At 43.0% G+C, this 26,080-nt stretch overlaps 1 protein-coding gene across 2 annotated transcripts in view; it reads left to right on the top strand.

Moving 5' to 3' along the window:
- LOC126175975 (tubulin polymerization-promoting protein homolog) overlaps positions 1 to 26,080 on the top strand; it is a 457,338-nt gene that overhangs the window by 103,969 nt on the left and 327,289 nt on the right. The window contains exon 2 of one of the 2 annotated variants that reach the window (XM_049923076.1): positions 25,703 to 25,733. The exons of the other annotated variant lie outside the window; for it this stretch is intronic. The gene's annotated coding sequence lies outside the window, so the exon portion shown is untranslated. The remainder of the gene's footprint in view (positions 1 to 25,702; positions 25,734 to 26,080) is intronic. 2 annotated transcript variants of the gene reach the window in all.

The following is a 26,080-nucleotide window of genomic DNA, read 5'->3' as shown; positions in this document are numbered from 1 at the left end:
TAGATAAGATCCAAAGAAGAGTAGCATGTTTTGTTACAGGTTTGCCTAGGAAGTGCGATGGACTGTCGGAGACACTCATCCAATCCAGTAGTAGACGCTACAAGAGAGGCGTTGTGCTTCACGATGGGAGCGTAACTTTCTAGAAGAGTTAACCGATATATTCCTTTCTCCTACATATACCTCGTGAAAAGACCAAGAAGGTAAAATTAGAGAGATGCTAGCTTGTACGGAGACTTAGCATCAGTCATTCTTTTGTCATACCGTTCGCGATAATAAGAAGGGAAACGAGAATTGATACATCATGTACACTCCACCACACGCCCTAAGGTGTTTTACGAGTATAGATGTAGACGTAAATAACTGAAAATGAGAATGGTGACAAACTTTTTTATTTCCTTTGAAAGGAATGCATTCCTTTCCTTGAGTATGTTGAAATTACACAGTAATTTCTTTATTAATTAGTTATTAAAAGTAAATAGAGGAATGACAAGCATAGAAAATAAGCGTCGTTGTTTTGTTTTGTGTGTCCAACAAAAGTAAAATGTGGATTAGTGCAATGTAATTCAGCCACCAATACAAAAAACGTAACATAGGGCAAACATGCAGGGCCACTGTTTACCTGCTGAAAGATATGACATTTAGTTAGCATCAAGATATTATCCAGTGCATGAACCAAAAGTTCGGAGGATGTTCTCAGCGCACTGTGTCCAGGACTCTAGCTGAGGGTGTACGCGGCCAGGATAGGGCTCTGTGAGTTCTGAAAATTTCAGAATGGTAGAATCAAGATCGAGGGCGATCACTACACTTTTCAAACCTACATCGATTACTCAACACTCCACGCCTGCTCGAGTGAGCATATTGCGCAACAACGTTTGTTTACATTGAACAAAACAACTTTTATACGCTGAAACGTAGTTTTTTCCTCCGACGAGTTTTGCCAATTATGACAAAAACAACAGTTGGCATTCTAGAATATTATGCGATTTTTTATTTTGCAAAATAGTAATTACAAATTTAAGCCAGTTCACGTCTTAATTGTTTATGAAAATACACAACGAAAACGTACATACAGCCGATAATCTGTTCACATCATTCAATACCTGTCCAAATTCTTCTTCCGCATGCAGTTATAACGTTGACTCACTTTTCAAAAGAAACGTATTATCTGGTTTCAGCAACACAGTCGTACATTGTCACAGGTAAAATATGGAATGTGGCACCAATTAAGCACGAACACACAGTGTTATTGAATTTTCTAATAAAAGTTATGACCACTTACATTTTATTCGTGAACGATTTGTGATCCTATGGCTGAAAGTGATAAAAAGTACGTTAACTAGTGTGAATCAAGAGGTCCCGGGATCGAGACCCGGCCGTGTCGGGGATTTTCTCCGCTCGGGGACTGGGTGTTTGTGTCGTCCTCATAATTTTATCATCGTTTGGGAAAGCGGCGAGACTGCACAGTGAAATTTCATCATCATTCGGAAAAGCGGCGAGACTGGACAGTGAAAAGACTGGGCATTCGTGTGTGAGTTGACAACCACGCAATTGAGCGCCCCACAAACCAATATCATCATCATCATCGTCATCAACAGTGTGACAAATGTACATAAAACTTCGGAAAAGAACAGAACAAATCACGACCAGTGATACTGTTTGATAAATGTACAACAGCCATTTGAAGATGAGCTCACTGTTCGAACCATTAATGCCTATGTTTTTTTTTTCCTTTATTGTTATTTCACTCCCAAAAACGGGGCGGGCTGGCAACGGTACATTAATGCCTATGAAGAGTACAGTGGTTTAAATTTTTTATCAATTTAATCAGTTGTTAGTGTTCCACAAAAACTTGTCTTTACTCCAGTTGGAAGCCTATTAAGCCTTAAAAAATACAAGTAATTTCATTTACTTAAAATGCTTGTACCAAAAGTGAAATCAAAAATTTAGTTACATTAACTATAAATATATCGTTGGGGAACCCACTTTAACTTCTTCTGCTACTTTTTAAGTTCTGGCGTGAGCGCGGTATCAATCGCGTTGCCTAGGCGGCCGCCAGATGTCAGCGTCGTCTCAAGTTCATTGCTTTCACACGGGTATCCCACACCTCCTGTGGTGCTCCATAACAGAGCTACTGCTCCAATTCTGGAGGCTGCTTAGCTGCTCTCAAATATGAAAGACACAAAGCACACTTCAGAGATAATAACGGGTTTATATTGCAATCGCGTCTTTCGCTGTTCACTCATGGCTCGCCGTTGGTGCGACCCGTAGGCCTACTTTAAAAAAAATCTGTAGACAATGAGTTTATTTTAATGTGTCCACGATAGGAATTAATGAAATGAAGTTAATGCGAATAGTCAGGAGCAACATTTCTGTAATGATCAAATATAAAAATGGTATGCTTTCAGTTAAATATCTAGGGTAAAGTTGTGAAAAGACTTAAGATGGAACGGGCGCCTATGGTCAGTAATAGGAAATGCGAATGGCCGACTACGGTTTACTGGGAGAGTGTTGGGAAAGCAAAGTGCACCTGTGAAGGACATAGCATGCAGAACGCTTTTGCTTCTCGAGTGTTTGGGATCTCACCCAGGTCGGACTAAACGAAGACATCGAAGCATATCGGATACGAGCTGCTAGACTTGTTACCGGAAATGCTCTGTGGCCTTAAATGGGTGTCCTGCTAGGGAAGAATATGAACTTTTTGCGAAACGCTATTGAGCAAATTTAGAGAAGCAGAATTAGCGACATGTTGCGGAACTATTATTTCTACAGTGTTCATCTCGCGTACGGACTGTCTGTAGATAATGGAGTTTAGGACTGGTAGAGGGGCATACTGGCAAAAAAGAAAAAAAAATTAAATAAATAAAAAAATAAAAAATTGCTTTGCTCCATTTACAGGAAAGGGAGCAAGTAGCAACGGTATATGCATTGCACTGTAGGCTAAGGAGTGTTTGTGTAGGAGTAAATCAATACACTGTGAACTGAACTTGCACAAGCGTTTATACAACGAACTAAAACGCCAAGCTGTCTGGTTCACGTAACTGCTAAAGAAAGTGAAAACAATGCCTTGTTATTCACCAGCGCATAGAGACTTTTTAAATGGGGAGCATAATACAAAACGATTACGAAACAGTCCATGTATTTATGTTAGTCACTTCAGAAGTTCAACTCTCAGTTCTATAGTTGTAGAAACCCAGATATGTGACGATTTTCATCAGAGGTAAAACTGTTCAGGATTTTACAGAAAATACTTCCCAGTCTTGCAGTTCTCAAATATTTTAATTATCGTCTGAATTCAAATATTGCCGGCCGGAGTGGCCGTGCGGTTCTGGGCGCTACAGTCTGGAGCCGAGCGACCGCTACGGTCGCAGGTTCGAATCCTGCCTCGGGCATGGATGTGTGTGATGTCCTTAGGTTAGTTAGGTTTAATTAGTTCTAAGTTCTAGGCGCGACTAATGACCTCAGAAGTTGAGTCGCATAGTGCTCAGAGCCATTTGAACCATTTGAATTCAATTATTAACAAATTATATGACGCTGGATAAATTATTATTCTGTTTTACAAGTTGTATTTCATAGTTTTGGAGTAAGATATACATTTGAAACTTAACATAATATACGTACATATACCGGCTGCGGAGATCAAATAGGATGAATGTCACATGTATCCATGTTACTTGAGGGATTACAATCTAAAACGCGTCCGCTCAAGTCACAGAGCTCTTGTAAAATACGCTGAGGCGACAAAAGTCATGGGATAGCAATATGCACATATACAGATGGCGGTACTATCGCATACACAACGTATAAACGGGCTGTGCATTCCTGGTGCTGTCATTTGTACTCGGGTGTTTGATGTGAAAAGGTTTCCGACCAGATTATTGCCACACGACGGGAATTAACAGACATGGTAGTTGGAGCTAGAGGCATGGGGCATTCCATTTCTGAAATCGTTAGGGAATTCAATATTCCGAGACCCACCGTGTCAACAGTGTGCCTAGGATACCAAATTTCAAGCAATAGCTCTCACAATGGACAACGCAGTGGTCGATTGCTCGCACTTAACGATCGAGAGCAGCGGCGTTTGCATAGAGTTGTCAGTGCTAACAGACAAGCAACACTGCGTGAAGTAACCGCAGAAATCAATGTATCTCTTAGGACAGTGTGGCGAAATGTGGCGTTAATGGGCTACGGCAGTAGATGACTGACACGAGTGCCTTTCCTAACAGCACAACATCACCTGCAACGCATCTCCTGGGCTCATAACATCTACATCTACATCTACATCTACATTTATACTCCGCAAGCCACCCAACGGTGTGTGGCGGAGGGCACTTTACGTGCCACTGTCATTACCTCCCTTTCCTGTTCCAGTCGCGTATGGTTCGCGGGAAGAACGACTGTCTGAAAGCCTCTGTGCGCGCTCTAATCTCTCTAATTTTACATTCGTGATCTCCTCGGGAGGAATAAGTAGGGGGAAGCAATGTATATTCGATACCTCATCCAGAAACGCACCCTCTCGAAACCTGGCGAGCAAGCTACACCGCGATGCAGAGCGCCTCTCTTGCAGAGCCTGCCACTTGAGTTTGTTAAACGCCTCCGTAACGCTATCACGCTTACCAAATAACCCTGTGACGAAACGCGCCGCTCTTCTTTGGATCTTCTCTATCTCCTCCGTCAACCCGATCTGGTACGGATCCCACACTGATGAGCAATACTCAAGTATAGGTCGAACGAGTGTTTTGTGAGCCACCTCCTTTGTTGATGGACTACATTTTCTCCCAATGAATCTCAACCTCGTACCCGCCTTACCAACAATTAATTTTATATGATCATTCCACTTCAAATCGTTCCGCACACAACTCCCAGATATTTTATAGAAGTAACTCCTACCAGTGATTGTTCCGCTATCATATAATCATACAATAAAGGATCCTTCTTTCTATGTATTTGCAATACATTACATTTGTCTATGTTAAGGGCCAGTTGCCACTCCCTGCACCAAGTGCCTATCCGCTGCAGATCTTCCTGCATTTCGCTACAATTTTCTAATGCTGCAACTTCTCTGTATACTACAGCATCATCCGCGAAAAGCCGCATTGAACTTCCGACACTATCTACTAGGTCATTTATATATATTGTGAAAAGCAATGGTCCCATAACACTCCCCTGTGGCACGCCAGAGGTTACTTTAACGTCTGTAGACGTCTCTCCGTTGAAAACAACATGCTGTGTTCTGTTTGGTAAAAACTCTTCAATCCAGCCACACAGCTGGTCTGATATTCCGTAGGCTCTTACTTTGTTTATCAGGCGACAGTGCGGAACTGTATCGAACGCCTACCGGAAGTCAAGAAAAATAGCATCTACCTGGGAGCCTGTATCTAATATTTTCTGGGTCTTATGAACAAATAAAGTGAGTTGGGTCTCACACGATCGCTGTTTCCGGAATCCATGTTGATTCCTACATAGTAGATTCTGAGTTTCCAAAAACGACATGATACTCGAGCAAAAAACATGTTCTAAAATTCTACAACAGATCGACGTCAGAGATATAGGTCTATAGTTTTGCGCATCTGCTCGACGACCCTTCTTGAAGACTGGGACTACCTGTGCTCTTTTCCAATCATTTGGAACCTTCCGTTCCTATAGAGACTTGCGGTACACGGCTGTTAGAAGGGGGGCAAGTTCTTTCGCGTACTGGGTGTGTAGAATCGAATTGGTATCCCGTCAGGTCCAGTGGACTTTCCTCTGTTGAGTGATTCCAGTTGCTTTTCTATTCCTTGGACACTTATTTCGATGTCAGCCATTTTTTCGTTTGTGCGAGGATTTAGAGAAGGAACTGCAGTGCGGTCTTCCTCTGTGAAACAGCTTTGGAAAAAGGTGTTTAGTATTTCAACTTTACGCTTGTCATCCTCTGTTTCAATGCCATCATCATCCCGGAGTGTCTGGACATGCTGTTTCGAGCCAGTTACTGATTTAACGTAAGACCAGAACTTCCTAGGATTTTCTGTCAAGTCGGTACCTAGTATTTTACTTTCGAATTCACTGAACGCTTCACGCATAGCCCTCCTTACGCTAACTTTGACATCGTTTAGTTTCTGTTTGTCTGAGAGGTTTTGGCTGCGTTTAAACTTGGAGTGAAGCTCTCTTTGCGTTCGCAGTAGTTTCCTAACTTTGTTGTTGTACCACGGTGGGATTTTCCCGTCCCTCACAGTTTTACTCAGAACGTACCTGTCTAAATCGCATTTTACGATTGCCTTGAACTTTTTCCATAAACACTCAACATTGTCAGTGTCGGAACAGAAATTTTCGCTTTGATCTGTTAGGTAGTCTGAAATCTGCCTTCTATTACTCTTGCTAAACAGATAAACCTTCCTCCCTTTTTTTTATATTCCTATTAACTTCCATATTGAGGGATGCTGCAACGGCCTTATGATCACTGATTCCCTGTTCTGCACTTACAGAGTCGAAAAGTTCGGGTCTGTTTGTTATCAGTAGGTCCAAGATGTTATCTCCACGAGTCGGTTCTCTGTTTAATTGCTCGAGGTAATTTTCGGATGTGCCATATCGGTTGGACTCTTAGACGACTGGAAATCCGTGCCTGCTCGGATGAGTCCCGATTTCAGTTTCTAAGACCTGATGGTAGATTATGAATGTGGGACAGACCCCACGAAGCCATGGAGCAAAGTTGTCAACAAGGCACTGTAAAAGATGGTGGTGACTCCACAATGACGAGGGCTGTGTTGATGTGGAATGGAATGGGTTACTGACAGGAAATGGTTATGTTTGGCTATTTGGAGACTATTTGCAGCCATTCATGGACTTCATGTCCCCAAACAACGATGGAATTTTTACGGATGACAATGTGCCATGCACCGCGCCACAGTTGTTGGCAATTGGTTTGAAGAATGTTGTGAACAGTTAAGGCGAATGAGATGCCTACCCAGATCGCCCGACATGTAAACACTTTCTCAGTTATGGATGGTTATAAAGGCAGCGTGGATTAATATTTTTCCAGGGTCTTCCAACGACTTGTTGAGTCTATGCAGAGTCGAGCTGCTGCAGTGTACCTTAATTCCTGCTACGCACAGGACATGTAAGTACAAAATCAAAAAAAAAAAAAAAAAAAAAAAAAAAAAAAAAAAAAAAAAAAGTATCCCATGTTTAAAATTTCATCACTCGCAAACTAACTGACGGAGTTGTCTTATCTTTGGTAGTGTAATAGTTTGTAGTTCCGGAAATCGCCACACAAGCGTTGTATTGCGTTGTTTTGTTTTGTTAGATGACAGTCGCCAGATAGTCAGTGTGTTGTTCTTACAGGGTGTTTCAAAAATGACCGGTATATTTGAAACGGCAATAAAAACTAAACGAGCAGCGATAGAAATACACCGTTTGTTGCAATATGCTTGGGACAACAGTACATTTTCAGGCAGACAAACTTTCGAAATTACAGTAGTTACAATTTTCAACAACAGATGGCGCTGCGGTCTGGGAAACTCTATAGTACGATATTTTCCACATATCCACCATGCGTAGCAATAATATGGCGTAGTCTCTGAATGAAATTACCCGAAACCTTTGACAACGTGTCTGGCGGAATGGCTTCACATGCAGATGAGATGTACTGCTTCAGCTGTTCAATTGTTTCTGGATTCTGGCGGTACACCTGGTCTTTCAAGTGTCCCCACGGAAAGAAGTCACAGGGGTTCATGTCTGGCGAATAGGGAGGCCAATCCACGCCGCCTCCTGTATGTTTCGGATAGCCCAAAGCAATCACACGATCATCGAAATATTCATTCAGGAAATTAAAGACGTCGGCCGTGCGATGTGGCCGGGCACCATCTTGCATAAACCACGAGGTGTTCGCAGTGTCGTCTAAGGCAGTTTGTACCGCCACAATTTCACGAAGAATGTCCAGATAGCGTGATGCAGTAATCGTTTCGGATCTGAAAAATGGGCCAATGATTCCTTTGGAAGAAATGGCGGCCCAGACCAGTACTTTTTGAGGATGCAGGGACGATGGGACTGCAACATGGGGCTTTTCGGTTCCCCATATGCGCCAGTTCTGTTTATTGACGAAGCCGTCCAGGTAAAAATAAGCTTCGTCAGTAAACCAAATGCTGCCCACATGCATATCGCCGTCATCAATCCTGTGCACTATATCGTTAGCGAATGTCTCTCGTGCAGCAATGGTAGCGGCGCTGAGGGGTTGCCTAGTTTGAATTTTGTATGGATAGAGGTGTAAACACTGGCGCATGAGACGATACGTGGACGTTGGCGTCATTTGGACCGCAGCTGCAACACGGCGAACGGAAACCCGAGGCCGCTGTCGGATCACCTGCTGCACTAGCTGCGCATTGCCCTGTGTGGTTGCGGTACGCGGTCGCCCTACCTTTCCAGCACGTTCATCCGTCACGTTCCCAGTCCGTTGAAATTTTTCAAACAGATCCTTTATTGTATCGCTTTTCGGTCCTTTGGTTACATTAAACCTCCGTTGAAAACTTCGTCTTGTTGCAACAACACTGTGTTCTAGGCGGTAGAATTCCAACAGAAAAATCCTCTGTTCTAAGGAATAAACCATGTTGTCTACAGCACACTTGCACGTTGTGAACAGCACACGCTTACAGCAGAAAGACGACGTACAGAATGGCGCACCCACAGACTGCGTTGTCTTCTATACCGTTCACATCACTTGCAGCGCCATCTGTTGTTGAAAATTGTAACTACTGTAATTTAGAAAGTTTGTCCGCCTGAAAATGTACTGTTGTCCCAAGCATATTGCAACAAACGGTGTATTTCTATCGCCGCTCGTTTAGTTTTTATTGCCGTTTCAAATATACCGGTCATTTTTGAAACACCCTGTAGTTGCACCTAGTTACTCGAGTAAACATGGCTCGCGCAAGGCTTACATTCGATGAAAGGAAGTCAGTTTTGAAGTGGTATTTTAAGTACGAAAACATTAATAAGGGTCAACGGCAAAGGCGAAATGAGTATCAAACAGAGCCACAGACACTTTTAACGATTCGTCACATTCGAGACAAATTTGAAGCCGAACGCTGTGTTAAAGATGTACACAAACAACGATCTGGACGACCTGTAACAGTAACAAGTCCATCTAACTACCGTCGTGTGTTACAACAATTCACTCGCTCATCACAGAAGTCTGTGAGACAGTGTGCCCGTGAAACTGGAGTGAGTCGCTCAAGTGTTCGGCGAATTTTGAAGACAGCAAAGTGGAGGTGCTACATCCCATGACTGCTTCACGCAATGAACGAGGACGACTCAGATCGCAGAATGGAGTGGTTTACTAACATGGTGCGCAACGATGAAGAAAAAAATGGCTCTGAGGACTATGGGACTCAACTTCTGAGGTCATTAGTCCCCTATAACTTAGAACTAGTTAAACCTAACTAACCTAAGGACATAACACACATCCATGCCCGAGGCGGTCGCTCGGTCCCAGACTGTAGCGCCTAGAATCGCACGGCCACTCCGGCCGGCTAACATTGAAGAGTTTGCAGTGATGATTGTGTGGTCTGATGAGGCACAGTTCAAACTCAATGGTACAGTAAATCGCCACAGTTTCATCTACTGGGCCGAATACTGTAAGATTCAAGTAGTTCAAGTTAATTTTATACGCTCTCCGCTGTTAAGAGGGCGTCTCAGTAGCTGAGTACGCAAACAGATAGCAAATTTCGGCATTGAGCCATTCAATGACAAATCAACACACTGATTAAGTTTGACGTTCTCAGATTCCGATGAATGTAGGAGTACCTGAGAACGTCAAACTTAATCAGTGTGTTGATTTGACACGGAATGGCTCAATGCCGAAATTTTCTATCTGTACCTAACGTCCCTACATAGTTATGAATGAAATTTACTAACAAATTTTTCGTGAATTAATTAAAAATTTATTTGGACTTGAATTTTCAAATTTTCGTTAAAAATTTCTACACCCTGGAGTTTTCTCAGAAAACAAATGAGATACAGACCTGAAAAAGATACCATTTTAAAGATCTTTAGAGGGGCTTTTATTTGGTATGCAACATGATGCTGTTAAAAAATTTTAATCTACATAAATTTTACATTTTAATTTGCTAAAAAAGCCATATTTTTAAAATTTAAAAATCACAAAATTGCCTTGCACCATACTCTTACATCTGTGAAAGTTTCATTTTGGGGTCATCACGATCACATGTCAGAATTTTCAAATTCTATGTGTTGTGTGAAAAATGACTTTCATAGAGGTTCTGCTTTAAGACATCGCCAAATTAATTTTAAAAAATTTCCTTACAATTTGACATTTATGAACAGTTGTGTCTATCACTTCTTATAAATTGGAATTAACTGTAAAGGCTCTGTTGGTTTTGATCACGTCATTTTTAGGCAAAGTGTATATTCGACCTGTTGGAGTCACAGGTTCAACTTAACGGAACATCCATCAAACGAATCCACATAACGTCTGGCTTCTCTGGGTATGCAAAAGAAGGAGATGGTCCACATGGATGAAGAAATGTCACTTTCAGTTCATCTTCTTCCTCATCTTTCATAAATGTGTGCAGGCCACCACTTGTTGTTATACACTGTTGTTATGTAACCGTTTATACCTGTCAATGACAGTGTTTCTTGGGGTTTGGTGGTCAACTATTGTGATGAACTCCGAGCGTATGAGAATATGTTGACAAAGATTTTTGTCGTATCTGAAACTACAGGAGCGAGTGCATGAATCGTTTGAGTCCCTGGTATTATTAATGCTTTGCTGAAGCGACTGGTTAGAAATGTGGCTGCCTCTATGTATTCGTCCTGAGTTACAAATGTGAAATGTACTCCAGAGACGTTTCCCACTGCTCAGTTGAAAAGCTGCTGAGGTGTAAGAATTTGATTGTCATATGGATACTGCAAACTTTCTCGTGCTGCCAACATCTTGACTGTGCCACCAGCTGCATCGCGAGGCCTTTTCCCATGAGCTTCTGCTGAAAAGTGCCATTCGGCCACTACGCCAAACTCAGCTTGATGAAAACATGGATTAAAAACAATTTCTTGTCTTTGTACTGAGCAATACCACCATCAGAAAGGTAGTATATTTTTGCAGGTCCAAAGTGCCTTCTCAAACATTCAGTGAGCTTTTTGTGGAAGCAGTACATAGTCCCAGGGTTATGTTCAAGACAGTCTGAAACAACAACATAACTAAAATGCTCTGTTTCTGTTTCTCCTTTGCAGTACACTACAAATGAGTGAACAGTGGCTTGCTGACTTGTCCAATGATAGCTCTGGACCTAATCCTGCATAAAAAATAAGTAATTCTTTGAAAAATCAAAGTACACAGGAAACTATGAAACTTGTAGGCTTTCTCTAACGTCTTTCATAAATGAGCTCTGTTGCTTTGCAACTAGATCATGGCGGACCAACATAGATAGCTTATTGCAAAATAAATTGATGAACTCTGTAGATGATTTTTGTAATGTTTCCAATTTATGCCTGTCCACTGAAATCCACTGTCAGGAGGTGACATTCTCTATCAGCTTTTCTTCGAATGCCTTCTTTAGTGTGGTCTCGATTTCCTTATTAATGCGTGGATCACAGTCTCCCAACTGACAATCTATTGATGTTGGATTGGGCAGAACCTTTGCAAGGCCAATGTTTATACGTCTGTATTTCTCCATTTGTTAATGAGCTCAACCTTGCATTTTCAGTAATCAGTTTCAAATTTTGGTGAATGGCACATACGCATACGATGCGTGTACTTCAGTGGCCTGCTAGAATATACGTAGTTTTTAGGCTCCTACTCTACAAATTTGAAAAAACTAACAATTATATTAGGAAAATTTTCTTTAAACACTCTGCATGCCTCCTTTAAATCACAAGGATCAAGTCTCTTCGACACTTTAATTTTCTGACCGCCACTGTCCTTCATTGAAACAAAATCCTTTGCTCCAGGCTTTGCTCTGCTGATGTCGTCACTCTCATAAAATGACCATTGTGTGGGCAGTTTCTAATGGCAGACTTTTCCCTGGTTTTGGTCTGGATTTTCCAAAATGCCTCAGTTCTGTAATAGCTGGTGAATTGATTGCTTGCTAAACAACGTACTTTGGGACATTGAACTCCTGCATAATCTTCCTTACACTTCATGATTCAGGCGGTTATGTTAAAATCATGATTTTCTTTTTTCTGCTCCTTAGATTTGTGAAGATGGTCTTCAGATAGTTTAAAACTGCATTTCATGTCATCTCAGTCTCACTTTCAGAAGACTCGTGTTGGCAAGCAAACAGATTCATTCTCATAGAAGAACCGATTCATTGTCTCTTTTCTGCAGCATATCTCTTAGATTCTATCTTTTTCGTATTTAGAGGACAGTCTCCTTACTCTTGAAGACAAGTTTTAAGGGACTGCAAAACTGTGCCTGAGTCGTAAAAATAGGATCTTGATTGTACTCTGACCCCATATTGTGGTCAGCATCTACTGCAGCCTACTGCCGTTTCCGAAGTATACCAAGTTTTTTTCTACAGCTGTCACAAATGTTTGCAATTTTTGGCATTTCAGGAAAAAGGTACACATCCATTCTGAAACAGTTCTCAGTCCTTTTATTTGGCAGCTATGGCCCGCTGTTATCAAAGGATTGAAGCAATGTAAAATTACACGTCTGTTACTTTACTTCATCTTGTTCTCTTAATGTCTTAAATCAGCAGCACCTGGAAGTTGAAGAAAAATTAAATCACTACAGTGGAAGTTGGATTTTATGTTCCCCGATTTTACTCTATAAATTCGTAGCCCCTGTGGGAAATACAGAGGAGCAATACTAAAAATTCTCTGAATTTATGTTTCTTCCTAGCAAGTTTTACCTCGTTTCTACGTACTTGAGACGGTCTGCACTGTGAGTGGTGGTGCAGTTAACCTAGGCTGTTGCAGACAGAGAATACGCGAGAGCGGAAATAACGACGTAACCCACGAACGGCGTTGCCAAAACAGCTTGCAACATTTATCTTCACCGCGCAGTTGTGAAACAATTGCTAGGTTGCTATGGAAGAACAGAACAGTCGACAGAAAGGATTCCGGACCGATCCGATACGTGACGAAACCGAACGACGTGCACTAATTTCACTTCCTTTTCGAATGTGTACCTAGATAAATACCTGAGGAACAGTCTCACCGTTGAAAGTTCGCGCAGTATTATCAAGTCGAAACTTTCTATTGTTGCAACTACTGGAAAAGTATTATAGTTGTCAACGAGATCGCTAGCCTACAGCATTGAAACAATTGCTGTACCAGCTTGTCGAGTCTTTCGTGTAAAGTTGTAAAATAACGACGGTTTTTACAAATATGTGTACCATGTGGGGTGATTTCAGACAATGCCGAGAACGTATAAAAGCAAGAAAGGTGCTATAGTGCGGTGTAATTATGTACTGAAACTTTTAGATAGAGCTGTTCGTGATATTAATTGTGGAAAATTATCATATATAGAAAAGTGAGTTATTTCAATGGTATAACTAGATCATACGCCTATGGTGTTTAAGCGTGCCGTTCTGCCGACCTTCTCCCTCCTGCGAGCGACCTACTTTCATATCTAGCTGAATAAAAATTTTCGGGTGTTTATCGTACAATTTACGTGTCTCTTTGCGTGCTATCATTTGCAAAAAACCTCGTTTCAGTATCTTGAACTGTTAATGAAACATAACGATTTTTATAATCACGTGATTCCCGTCCGCACCACGAGCGACTGTCTGTCGAATATAAAAACAAAAATCTCGTGAACGAAGTGAGAGATTGTTCTGCTCTCAATTTTAAATCAAATTTGATATCTTATCTACATTTTATTTCCTGCATTCTATTAGCTAAAATCAAACATATGCAAGACCTACCCAATGTGATTTTATCTCTCCAAACTCTTCAAAATTTTGTCCAATACTTCACTCAGCTTTATGCTGCACAGTAACTGTGAGGAATGACAAAAAGAAACTTAGTCCTTTATCGAGCGAAGATACCAAATCGTAAGATGTGCAAAAATTTAGTTAATTCCTATAAAATCGGATAATAAGTGTTTCACAGCGGCCGGGACGCCGTCTCACAGCATAGGCGAGCTGTATAACAAAACCAGCGCTCAGCACGGAATGAAGACAGCACGTCTATAGCGGCGTTCGTTATCTCATATCACTTTTTCCATATCGTGGACTTACTTAGTATATGTTTAAAGTTACTAAAATCAAATATGAAGAACTTAGAATAACAAAAAAAAATGTCAATCCATGTTCGAATTCACCCTATATAATTTGAAATTTCGGACAAAGATTTAAAGATCATGTGTGTCCGAAGGGCAAATATACTCGTAGGTACACATAAACAACTCGTGGCATTCTGCGATGACACTGTGAGCTACCATTCACAGAAGATGTCCCAAATTTTATGATGTAGCTGCGCAGTTTGCAATACGGCGTCATCCGTCTGACCTGACGTGATTCGGACATGCGTTAACGTAGTAGATTTACTCCTTGTATGACCTGATCCCATGATCACCCCAAAATGAAAATTTCAGAGGTGTAAGAGAATAGTGCAAGGAAGTTTTATGACTTTTCAGAATTTTAAAAATATAACTACTTTAGAAAATTAAAGTTAAAAATTTATTTATTTAAAAAATAATAATTTTTGAACGCCATCATGTTGCATACTAAATTAAAGCGCAGCTAAAGAGCTTTAAAATGACACATTTTCAGGTTTGTATCTCATCTGGTTCCTGAGAAAATGGCAGTTTACTACTCCAGTATGTAGCAATTTTTAATGAAAATTTGAAAATTCAAGTCTTAATAAATTTTTAATTAAATCATGAAAAGAATTATGGTTTTCATTCACAACTAAGTAGGGTCATTAGGTACACCAAATTTCATGAAAATCTAAGAGGTCGAGGTAAATTTTCCTTCAATATTGTGTTGATTAGACACAGAATGACCCCGTTCAGTACTTAACAGACCCTAAGTTACTTTCCACCCACTTCTCCTTTTTTTCACCTCAGGCAATATATGTTCATGCGAAAAATGCTCAGCTGCTTCTATGTTAGAAGCCCACATAACCGGCTGAACAAATCAGTTTAAAAGTCATAGGGAGGCATGAAACCAAGAGCTTGCCATCTCCAACTGCGTCGTACCAAATAAAGCACGGCAGAGTTCGAGCGATACTTGGCATTGAGGACAACTACAGATGGTTTAAAGTATGTAACCAAGTTATTAATCTTGATATTGATGTTTCAGCTTCCGTTTGTGTCAAGTTTAGATATTTTGTAATTTTTACATGTATATGTTTGAGTTTTCAGTAGTACACTATGTACACTAATGGCCATTAAAATTGCTACCTCACGAAGATGACGTGCTACAGACGGGAAATTTCACCGGCAGGAAGAAGATGCTGTGATATGCAAACGATTAGCTTTTCAGTGCATTCACACAAGGTTGACGCCGGTGGCGACACCTACAACGTGCAGACATGAGGAAAGTTTCCAACCGATTTCTCATACACAAACACCAGTTGACCGGTATTGCTTGGTGAAACGTTGTTGTGATGCCTCGTGTAAGGAGGAGAAATGCGTACCATCACGTTTCCGACTTTGATGAAGGTCGGATTGTAGCCTATCGCGATTGCGGTCTGTCGTATCGCGACATTGCTGGTCGCGTTGGTCGAGATCCAATGACTGTTAGCAGAATAGCCGGCCGGTGTGGCCGAACGGTTCTAGGCGCTACAGTCTGGAACCGCGCGACCACTACGGTCGCAGGTTCGAATCCTGCCTCGGGCATGGATGTATGTGATGTCCTTGGATTAGTTAGGTTTACGTAGTTCTATATTCTAGGGGACTGATGACCTCAGATGTTAAGTCCCATACTGCTCAGAGCCATTTGAACCATTTTTTTTTTTTTTTTTGTTAACTGAATATGGAATCGGTAGCTTCAGGAGGGTAATACGGAACGCCGTGCTGGATCCCAACGGCCTCGTATCACTAGCAGTCGAGATGACAGGCATCTTATCCGCATGGCTGTAACGGATCGTGCAGCCACGTCTCGATCCCTGAGTCAACAGATGGGGACGTTTGCAAGACAACAACCATCTGCACGAACAGTTCGACGACTTTTGCAGCAGCATGGACTATCAGCTCGGAGACCATGGCTGCGGTTACCCTTGACGCTGCATCACAGACAGGAGCGCCTGCGATGGTGTACTCAACGACGAACCTGGGCGCACGAATGGCAAAACGTCATTTTTTCGGATGAATCCAGGTTCTGTTTACAGCATCATAATGATCGCATCTGTGTTTGGCGACATCGCGGTAAACGCACGTTGGAAGCATGTATTCGTCATCGCCATACTGGCGTATCACCCGGCGTGATGGTATGGGGTGCCATTGGTTACACGTCTCGGTCACCTCTTGTTCGCATTGACAGCACTTTGAACAGTGGACGTTACATTTCAGATGTGTTACGACCCGTGGCTCTACCCTTCATTCGATCCCTGCGAAAGCCTACATTTTAGCAGGATAATGCACGACCGCATGTTGCAAGTCCTGTACGGGCCGTTCTGGATACAGAAAATGTTCGACTGCTGCCCTGGCCAGCACATTCTCCAGATCTCTCACCAACTGAAAACGTCTGGTCAATGGTGGCCGAGCAACTGCCTTGTCACAATACGCCAGTCACTACTCTTGATAAACTGTGGTATCGTGTTGAAGCTGCATAGGCAGCTGTACCTGTACACGCCATCCAAGCTCTGTTTGACTCAATGCCCAGGCATATCAAGGCCGTTATTACGTCCAGAGGTGGTTGTTCTGGGTACTGATTTCTCAGGATCTATGCACCCAAACTGCGTGAAAATGTAATCACATGTCAGTTCTAGTATAATATATTTGTCCAATGAATACCCGTTTATCATCTGCATTTCTTCTTGATGTAGCAATTTTAATGGCCAATAGTGTATATTTGATTGAGCATCGGACCGAGACTCAAGTTTCCGAAAATATCGGGATGCAACTGCAGCGAGCGTGGCAGGCATCGCCGCCCCCAGTCAGCAGCTCGCCAGCTGGCGACGGCACAAGACACTACGTGCGGCGTCGCCACACGCCCACGCAGTTCCGCGGAAACTGTGACCTACTTCTCCCCACTGCTTCCCGGGAAACCCGTTTCTGATTTACAGACAATATACAACGCCTGCAATCCGATTCAGGAGGGTTATAAATGATTCTTTAAATAGTTTCTCGCATTTCAGCTGAGTCCGCACAGAAGACAAAAAGTCGGTAGAAAAATAGTGTGAATTCCTGAAAAAACTGCCAGACCTTCATGTCTGGTTCAATTGACGGAAATGCTAAAAGTGGAGCTCTGCCAAAATCTACGCTAGTTCTAGTAGGTGATTATCGAGTTGTCTTAAGGAGACCAATGGCCTTCTCCTATTGCGATGCCTTCCTTTAGCATCCGTGAAAGAGTTTCCTCTTGCAATGTCACATTCTTCGTCATCTGTGACTACTTGATCTTTTTCTATCGGTTCACCTGTGAATGATAAATATGACTCTTTGCTTGGATACGTACCATCTGGCACTACTGTGTAATAAGCTCCATTACGTGACAGAAGATGTACTGTCTAATAACCGTCCTAATCGTTTATAGTGTTATAAACAATGCATCGTGCACTCTAATGATACGAAACGGTGTTATTCTCTTTAGCTCTGCAGAGGAAACTCTGGCTATATTACGATCACAGAACATTATTAGCAAGATTCGAAAGAAGTTCCTCGGAATCGATTATACCGCATGTATAGGAGAGCGTCAGAATTTTTTCTTGCACTGATTGCGCAGTAGAAGATACAACAGTTGAATGTGGACTGGCGCTGCTACTGACAGTAAGACAGCATACTGACACATTGCCACAACTCATTCCACCTGTAATTGTTAACAGACATTTGTTCTAAGAGAATCAGTACCCATTTCGATTCCCATGCTTCGTGGTATCGTACAAATCCAGTTTGGTGAGGTACAACTACTAAGAATTTGTGCAGGAATTTCAGAAACTTAAGTCACCCATGTCGTCCCACGCGAAGACCGTTGCCCAATAACAGTAACACTTTGTCAGAAGAGTGTACATTTACCAGGCTTCCCAAAGATACATTTTTGCCGCTGTACGGATTAAAGATGCATCGCAGTGTGCGATTTAAATGGCGCGGCATTTGGAAAAGTACTTCGAAGTTGGTACGTACATAAAACACTGCGTGTGCTGTGGCCAAAACGTTAATTTGCAAACGTATTCACAGTCAACTGTGGCTATGCATGGACTGCGATTTCAGTTTTTTCGGCAAGCTGAAAGAACATTTGAGAGGGAAGAGATTTTCCAACGATGGAGACGTTCGAATGGTCCCGTGACGAAGGAGCGAATTTCCATGGTCGAGGAACCGAAAAGTTGGTAGAATGTTCCGACCGTTGTTTACAGACTAGGTGGCTATGTTGAAAAATAGTGTCATGCATCTGTGACACTCTGAAGTTTAGCACACCATTCAATAAAATTTACTTGGCCTGTAATGATAATGTGTAACTTACTTTTGGTATTCCCCTCGATGGAGAAGAAGATTACTACGACAAACAAATGTTAAAATGATTTCAAAGAAATAGTGTATCTTATTAATATCGGAGAATATTTCAGTACTTTCTGCTCCCAGACGCTAAGTGAAGGCCGTCGGCCACTGCGTTGTCCGTGGTGAGACGTAATGCCTTAAATTTGGTACTTTTTTTTTTATTATGGGACTCAACTGCTGAGGTCATTAGTCCCCTAGAACTTAGAACTTAGAACTAGTTAAACCTAACTAACCTAAGGACATCACAAACATCCATGCCCGAGGCAGGATTCGAACCTGCGACCGTAGCGGTCTTGCGGTTCCAGACTGCAGCGCCTTTAACCGCACGGCCACTTCGGCCGGCGTAAATTTGGTACTCTCGGCACACTTTTGACACTGCAGATCTCGGAACGTTGCATTCCCTAACGATTTCCAAAATAGAGTATCCGATACGTCTAACTCCGCCTACTATTCCGCTTTCAAAGTCTGTTAATTATCGTAGCGGGGTTATAATCAAGTCGGAAATCTTTTTACATGAATCACCTGAGGACAAATGACAACTCACCAATGCACTGCCCTTTTATAACTTGTGTAAGCGCTACTACCGCAATCGGTGTATGTCCGTATTGCTATCCTACGACTTTTGTCACCTCCAGTGTATAATTATTGACCGAATTTAAAAATTTATATTGCTATCGTAAGATATTCATTAAAGGGTCTAATCTTATGTTAAAAATTTAATGCAATACACAAAAGTGAAAAAAATCATGGAATAGCGATATGCACATATACATATGGCAGTAGCATCGCACACACAAGGAATAAAAGAGCAATGTATTGGCGGAGCTGTCATTTGGACTCAGGTAATTGATGTGAAAAGGTTTGCGACGAGTTATGACTGCACGACAGTAATTAATGGACTTTGAACTCGGAATGGTTGTTGCAGGTACACGCATGGGACTTCCATTTCGGAAATCGATAAAGAATTCAATGTTCCGAGATCCACAGTGTCAAAAGCGTGCCGAAAATTCTACATTTCACGGCTAACCTCTCACCACGAACAACGACCGGTAGCAGCGACGTTTGTGTAGCGTTGTCAGTGCTAAGTCAGCACTGCGTGAGGTGAAATCAATGACGGACGTACAACGATGACAGTGTGGCAAAATTTGGCCTTAATGGCTTACGGTACCAGATAGCCTACGTGAGTACCTTTGCTAAAAGCACGACATCGCCTGCGGCGCCTTTCCTGGGCTCGTGACCACATCGGTTGGACCCTAGACGACTGAAAAACAGTGGCACGGTCAGATGATCCCCGATATCAGTTGGTAAGAGCTGGTGGTTGGGTTCTGTGTGGCGCAGACCCCACGAAGCCGTAGACCCAAGCTCTACAAAAGGGGTCGGCCGGAGTGGCCGAGCGGTTCTAGGCGCTACAGGCTGGAATCGCGCGACCGCTACGGTCGCAGGTTCGAATCCTGCCTCGGGCATGGATGTGTGTGATGTCCTTAGGTTAATTAGGTTTAAGTAGTTTTAGGGGACTGATGACCTCAGATGTTAGGTCCCATAGTGCTCAGAGCCATTTGAACAATTTTTTGAAATTCAATATTCCGAGATCAACAGTGTCAAAAGTGTGCCGTGAACACCAAATTTCAGGCATTGCCTTTCACCAGGGATAACTGAACCGATTATTGACTGGAAAGGGTTATGTTCAGAGACCATTTGCAGTCATTCACGGTCCATCTTTCCATTCAACGATATTATGTCACCAGGCCACAGTTGCTCGTGATTGTTTTTAAGAACATTCTCGATAATTCGAGCGAATGATTTGTCCAACCACATCGCCCGACATTAATCCCAGAAGAAGTGTAACTGACGGCGCATAGATACCCTGACTTCATTCTTCTAGTATTTGAGAATCAGTGCACATAGCGTCTTCCAACAATCTTTACACACAATTTCCAATCTTTGCGATTTCTTTTTTGTCTCCGAGACTCCCTGCAAATTGATTACAGGAAAAAATTATTTTATCGCTTAATATATTTTCGTTGTTCGTGCAGTAAAGCTTTAGCATCAGGCATAACGTTCTACGTTATCACTTCTTGACTACCAACTCTAGTCACAACAAATTTTTCAGGCAGTATTCAGATATACCACTGAATGTAGCTGAAAAATTTTGTCATTTTATGTGGTGTGTTGAAAAGAAAAGTTACAACATTGTGGGTACGATGGAAGTCTTTATCCAAGAGTAATCACCAAAGGACTGAACACTACTCTCCCACTGTCTCACGACCCGAAGGATTCCCAATTGCCAGAACTCCTTTGGCCGTGAGAGGAAGCAGTCCTGCACTGTGTCCTTCATCGTCCTAATGGAAGCGCTTTCCTTTTTTTTTTTTTTTTTTAAGCACACCAAACACACAGAAATCGTAGGGCAACATGTCTGGGCTGTAGGATGGATGCTCAAGCTCCTCCCACTTGACCTTGGCCATCACACTTTGTGTGACACTGGAGACGCGTGGATGCGCGTTTCCGTGGAGCAGAGTCACTCCCTTCATGAGCAGCCCACCCGTTTTCTTTACATCGACTTGCATAGGCTACAGAGCGTCCCACAGTACACGTCACTATTAATGATTTTTCCGTGCTGGAGAAACTCGACGAGTATCGGGCCTCGGACGTCGAAAAAGACTGTGAACATCACCTTACATGCTGAGGGAACGGCTTTTAACTTTTTAGGGGGAGGTGACGACACATGCTTCGCGTCTCTAGATGTCACACTGTTATCCCAAAACACCAAATGCGACTTTCAACCCGTTTGGTTGCTACGACGTTTCTTTCGTTTTTATATGACCATTCATTACACAAAACATAGTTCATGAGATATGACATCATGAACATCGAGACGCATGAAAAACTTGCTTTTGTTAAAACGGAGCATAAATTACCAAACCATGCTCATCAAGTGATACATTCTTTAAACACTCGGGGGTGGTGGGGTTACTGGTACTCTAGAATTGGTGAGTCAAGCGTCCTGTGTACGGCTTACTTTACATTTGCAATCATGTTAGTCCTATTTAATATCGCTCCTTAGTATGAACCCAGATATTTGTCGAAATGACCTGCCACAAATGTGCGCCACTAATTTTGTACTTGGATATTACGGCGTATTTGTCTTTGTTTGAGGCGTTACTTCATTGTATACCCATTCTGAGAGAGCTGCCATTCATTACACCCAGTGGAAACTATATCCAAGTCCTTCTGCATTTCCTTTCGCGTCCAATGACAGTACCTTCCTGCAGTCACCAGCATCTTCAGCAAACGTCCTGAAGGTGTTCGTATTCCTACCTCATGAGAAAGTGATAGGTTCAACTACGCTATCTCGCTTCTGTTAGTCAAATATCTCTCGAACCAATCACATGACTGTGAATAACTCTGCACAACCGTAAACTATAACAACAAAATAGACTGCCGGTAAAAATGCAACACCCTTAAGGATAAAGTCATTTCACTGACATGTGAGGTGACAGGCAGATCATCATTGTAGGAGCTTGTGATAGCAAACTGAGATCCAAAGAAACACACATGTCACGGTATAGGATGCCCATACAGTCGCGTGAATAGAAGTGTACTCCTCTCTGGTAGCAACGAAGGCTTGTATTCTCACACTAAAATAATCAGAAAAGTGTCGAGTGGCGTCCCGAGATAGACAGTCCCAAGCATCTCGGGCCTTTTGTTGGGATTCGGAGCCTTAGAGAACGAGTAAGTTCCCGCTTCACCACGTCCTACACGTGTTCTACTGGCGAGAGATGTAGTGATCTCGCTGGCCAGGGCAGTTGTTGCACACTTCGAACAGAACGTTGCTTCGCAGTAGATGTATGTGGACGTGCGCTGTTCTGCTGAAAAAGTGCATCGCCTTCCTGTCGAAGAAATGGCAGTAGCACGGGGAGAACTGCCTGTGCAATGTAGCGGGAACTGGTTACTTTAGCCTGAAAACACACCAAATGCGACCGCCAGTTGTAACTGATAGCCGCACACACCATGGGACTTGTGTGTCGAAAGGGACTGAACTCTGGAAATCGTAGCTCATTAGGTATGCGCCACACACGGTTACGTACTTCACTCGTATGCAGACAGAAGTTACCTTCGTCACTGAAGATAACAGAAGTCCGAGCGCCATTCCATTCTCCAGTCAACTCTTTCACGACACTAGAGCAGTCATGCTTGGTAGCGTCGTGGTGCCAGAGGTAGGCACGCCAGAAGCACACGTCAACTTAATCCTGCTGCAAGCAGACGGTTTCCAATGATCCTTGATGACACAGCAGGCGCAGCATGTGTCTGGAATTCGTCCCTGTGTTCGTCAGGATAGAGGTCAGGAGCGGAGGGCGTTGTAAAATGAAAAGTAATGAAGTGGAATGGACCCAGTTTATTCTTGTAATGATGATACAGTGGTGACCGCGTAGGGCCGAGCAGCCCAAAGAGGGGTTGCCGTCTGCTCGTCAGAGAGGCAGAGGCTAGAGGAGCGACTACTCGGGGCCGAGGTCAGAAGCTAAGAGAGCGCGGAGCTGTTTCCAAGCCGCCCTCGCCGCTCCCGGCCGCGTCCCCACGTGATCACACGATTAGTCTCTGATTGGAGGATTGATTCCGCCAACGCGCCTTGCTAGTAGCGTACCCCTGTCAGCGCAACCAACCCGTGGGACTTGAGTCTGACCGAGGAGCACGTGGCAGGAATGTGCCGACCATGGTCTTCCGGCCAGCACCTTCCACCACAGTATGCCCAAGCCGGCTACGGCCGAAAATTATGCATGGAAAATTCTATTTAATAAAATTTTGTCGGCAATGATCCCTCTTGGGGGGTCTCCTCCCTGCACACTTGTATGATGTTCGGTCGGACGCCGCTACTCGCACAGTGCTGCGATCTTGGCGTGCACCTTTACCACGCGTAAGTCCAGAACCTGGTGTACAGGTGTCGGAATGTTCTACAGACCTTGCTGAAAGCAACGACACGCCTCTGATACACTGTGTCCAATATGTGCAGCAATCGGTCGACACATCCATCCAGTTTCCCGCAGGCTCACTATGTCCAACTGTTCAACTGTGTGTGAATTCCTATGAGGCCAAACTGCTGCGGTCATCGATCCCTGGACTTAAACATTACTTAAACTAACTTATAGTAAGAACAACACAGACGCACCCATGCCCGAGGGAGGACTCAAACCTCCGGCGGGAGGGGCTGTGCACTCCGTGACATGGCGCCTACAACCGCGCGGCCGCTCACCATGGGATCCCCTTCAAATGGCCGCAGCTGTTCAGCTTGAATACGTACTCGTCGGTGGGGCATGATTGTTCTCTAGAATTGCAAACATTGTTAGCCTCTAAATACAGCACAGTTACTGCCTGCGAAGTCAAAACGGAGGGTACACTGCCCTTTGATCACCGACGAACGTGACAGGTGAACCCCTCAGTATGCTCATACTGTATTCTAGTCCGGGCTGAACACTAGTCGGCTGTATTGAATCCGTGAAGTAACATCCGTCGGCTCACCAGGATGACAGAAACGTGGCCAGCCGCTGTGGCCGAGCGGTTCTAGGCGCTTCAGTCCGGAACCGCGCTGCTGCTACGGTCGCAGGTTCGGATCCGGCCTCGGGCATGGATGTCTGTGATGTCCTTAGGTTAGTTAGGTTTACGTAGTTCTAAGTTCTAGGGGACTGATGACATCAGCTGTTAAGTCCCATAGTGCTTAGAGTCATTTGAACCATTTGACAGAAACGTGCTATCGTGTTTGGATGTGACCTGGATCACTAAGTGAATGAAGTTGCCCGGTTTGTTGGTGTATCAAGCGAACTGTCCAACGCGTCTACTTGGAATTATGTACCAGTCACAGCCAAGTAATCCTGTAAAGGTCGTAAACGACATAAATCCGAAACAAGTGTCATGCGTCGCTAATGAGACATTGTTTCAAACCCAAGAGGATTTGTTGCTGGGAGTTATTGCATTAGGGCGCTTACATCTGCATGTCGTTACGATACAAACGAAGCCGGCCGCGGTGGTCTCGCGGTTCTGGCGCTGCAGTCCGGAACCGCGGAACTGCTACGGTCGCAGGTTCGTATCCTGCCTCGGGCATGGGTGTGTGTGATATCCTTAGGTTAGTTAGGTTTAAGTAGTTCTAAGTTCTAGGGGACTTATGACCTAAGATGTTGAGTCACATAGTGCTCAGAGCCATTTGAACCATTTGATACAAACGAAGAACTGCACAATGCTGTTGATGACGCATTTCGCGTAGTAACACCGGACATACTGAAAAATATGTCGAGAAGGACATGGAGGCGTATACAAATGCGCTTACAGCATAATACGGACTACCGCCATCCTGGCGTGGCGATCAATCACGCGCCCTGTCGAACCACGACTGACCCGCTAAACCACGCGACCTTAATCAAACATAAAATATCAGGGACTATTTGGAGACAACGGGTGATACGTACCAATCAACATCACCGCAATCTGCTAGCTCTGCGAGATCTAATTAACAAATGGTTCAAATGGTTATGAGCACTATGGGACTTAACTTCTAAGGTCACCAGTCCCCTAGAACTTTGAACTACTTAAACCTAACTAACCTAAGGACATCACACACATCCATGCCCGAGGCAGAATTCGAACCTGCGACCGTAGCGGTCGCGCGGCTCCAGACTGTAGCGCCTAGAACCGCTCGGCCACTCCGGCCGGCTCTAATCAACAATGTCTGGCTTCAGCTGGATGCAGGCAGGGCTGTCTTTAACCTATTGGAGGCCCTAGGCACATTAGGATAATGGGACTCCTATAACCTTCACAGAGCACTATTTTCTTAGAACAGACAAAGAAAGAAGATAAGCGAGGTTCTAGGTATATTTTTATTTCTTTACAATCACATTAAATGAATGGATAATGTAATATAATCCACAAAAGTAACTGTTTTAGAATTCACAGACTAGTGCTTAAAAATCTACGTTGATTGAAGGGGTACCCTTCTAGATTTGAGATGGGCAAAATCGTTAATCACTTCTTCAAAATCTATATTTTTGAGCATATCGTATTCTATGAAAATCAGCGTAAACCGGTTAATCTCTCTTGAAGCATTGTACTTCTTAATTCATTTTTTATTCTTTTCAGTTTGGAGAAGGAGCGTTCCGCACTGCAGTTGGTAAGCATCATGCTTAAAAAAGTTCTCAATTCGATTTCTACATTTGGAAATGTCTTCAATTTTTTATTCTTTCAAAAGGTTTTCCAATATACTATTACTTTCCCCATTTTAACATAGAACAATTTTCAAGTATTCTGTTAAATGCAGACATTCCGTTTCCTCGTTAACGTCCTCATAATAAATTTAATGCAAATTCTTTGTAACTTGGTCTCAGCCCTCCGGACTTCAGAGTTTTCAAGCGAAAAAATAAACCAAAACGTTGACTAATTTTCTCATACGAACTTAATCACAGTTTTAGATGAACGCTCAGGTCTTAACTATGGGAACAAAAGTTTCTACTTTGATTT

The sequence above is a fragment of the Schistocerca cancellata genome, chromosome 3 (assembly GCF_023864275.1).
Source record: "Schistocerca cancellata isolate TAMUIC-IGC-003103 chromosome 3, iqSchCanc2.1, whole genome shotgun sequence".
Lineage (NCBI taxonomy): Eukaryota > Metazoa > Arthropoda > Insecta > Orthoptera > Acrididae > Schistocerca > Schistocerca cancellata.
This window is presented reverse-complemented; position numbering and strand designations above follow the sequence as displayed.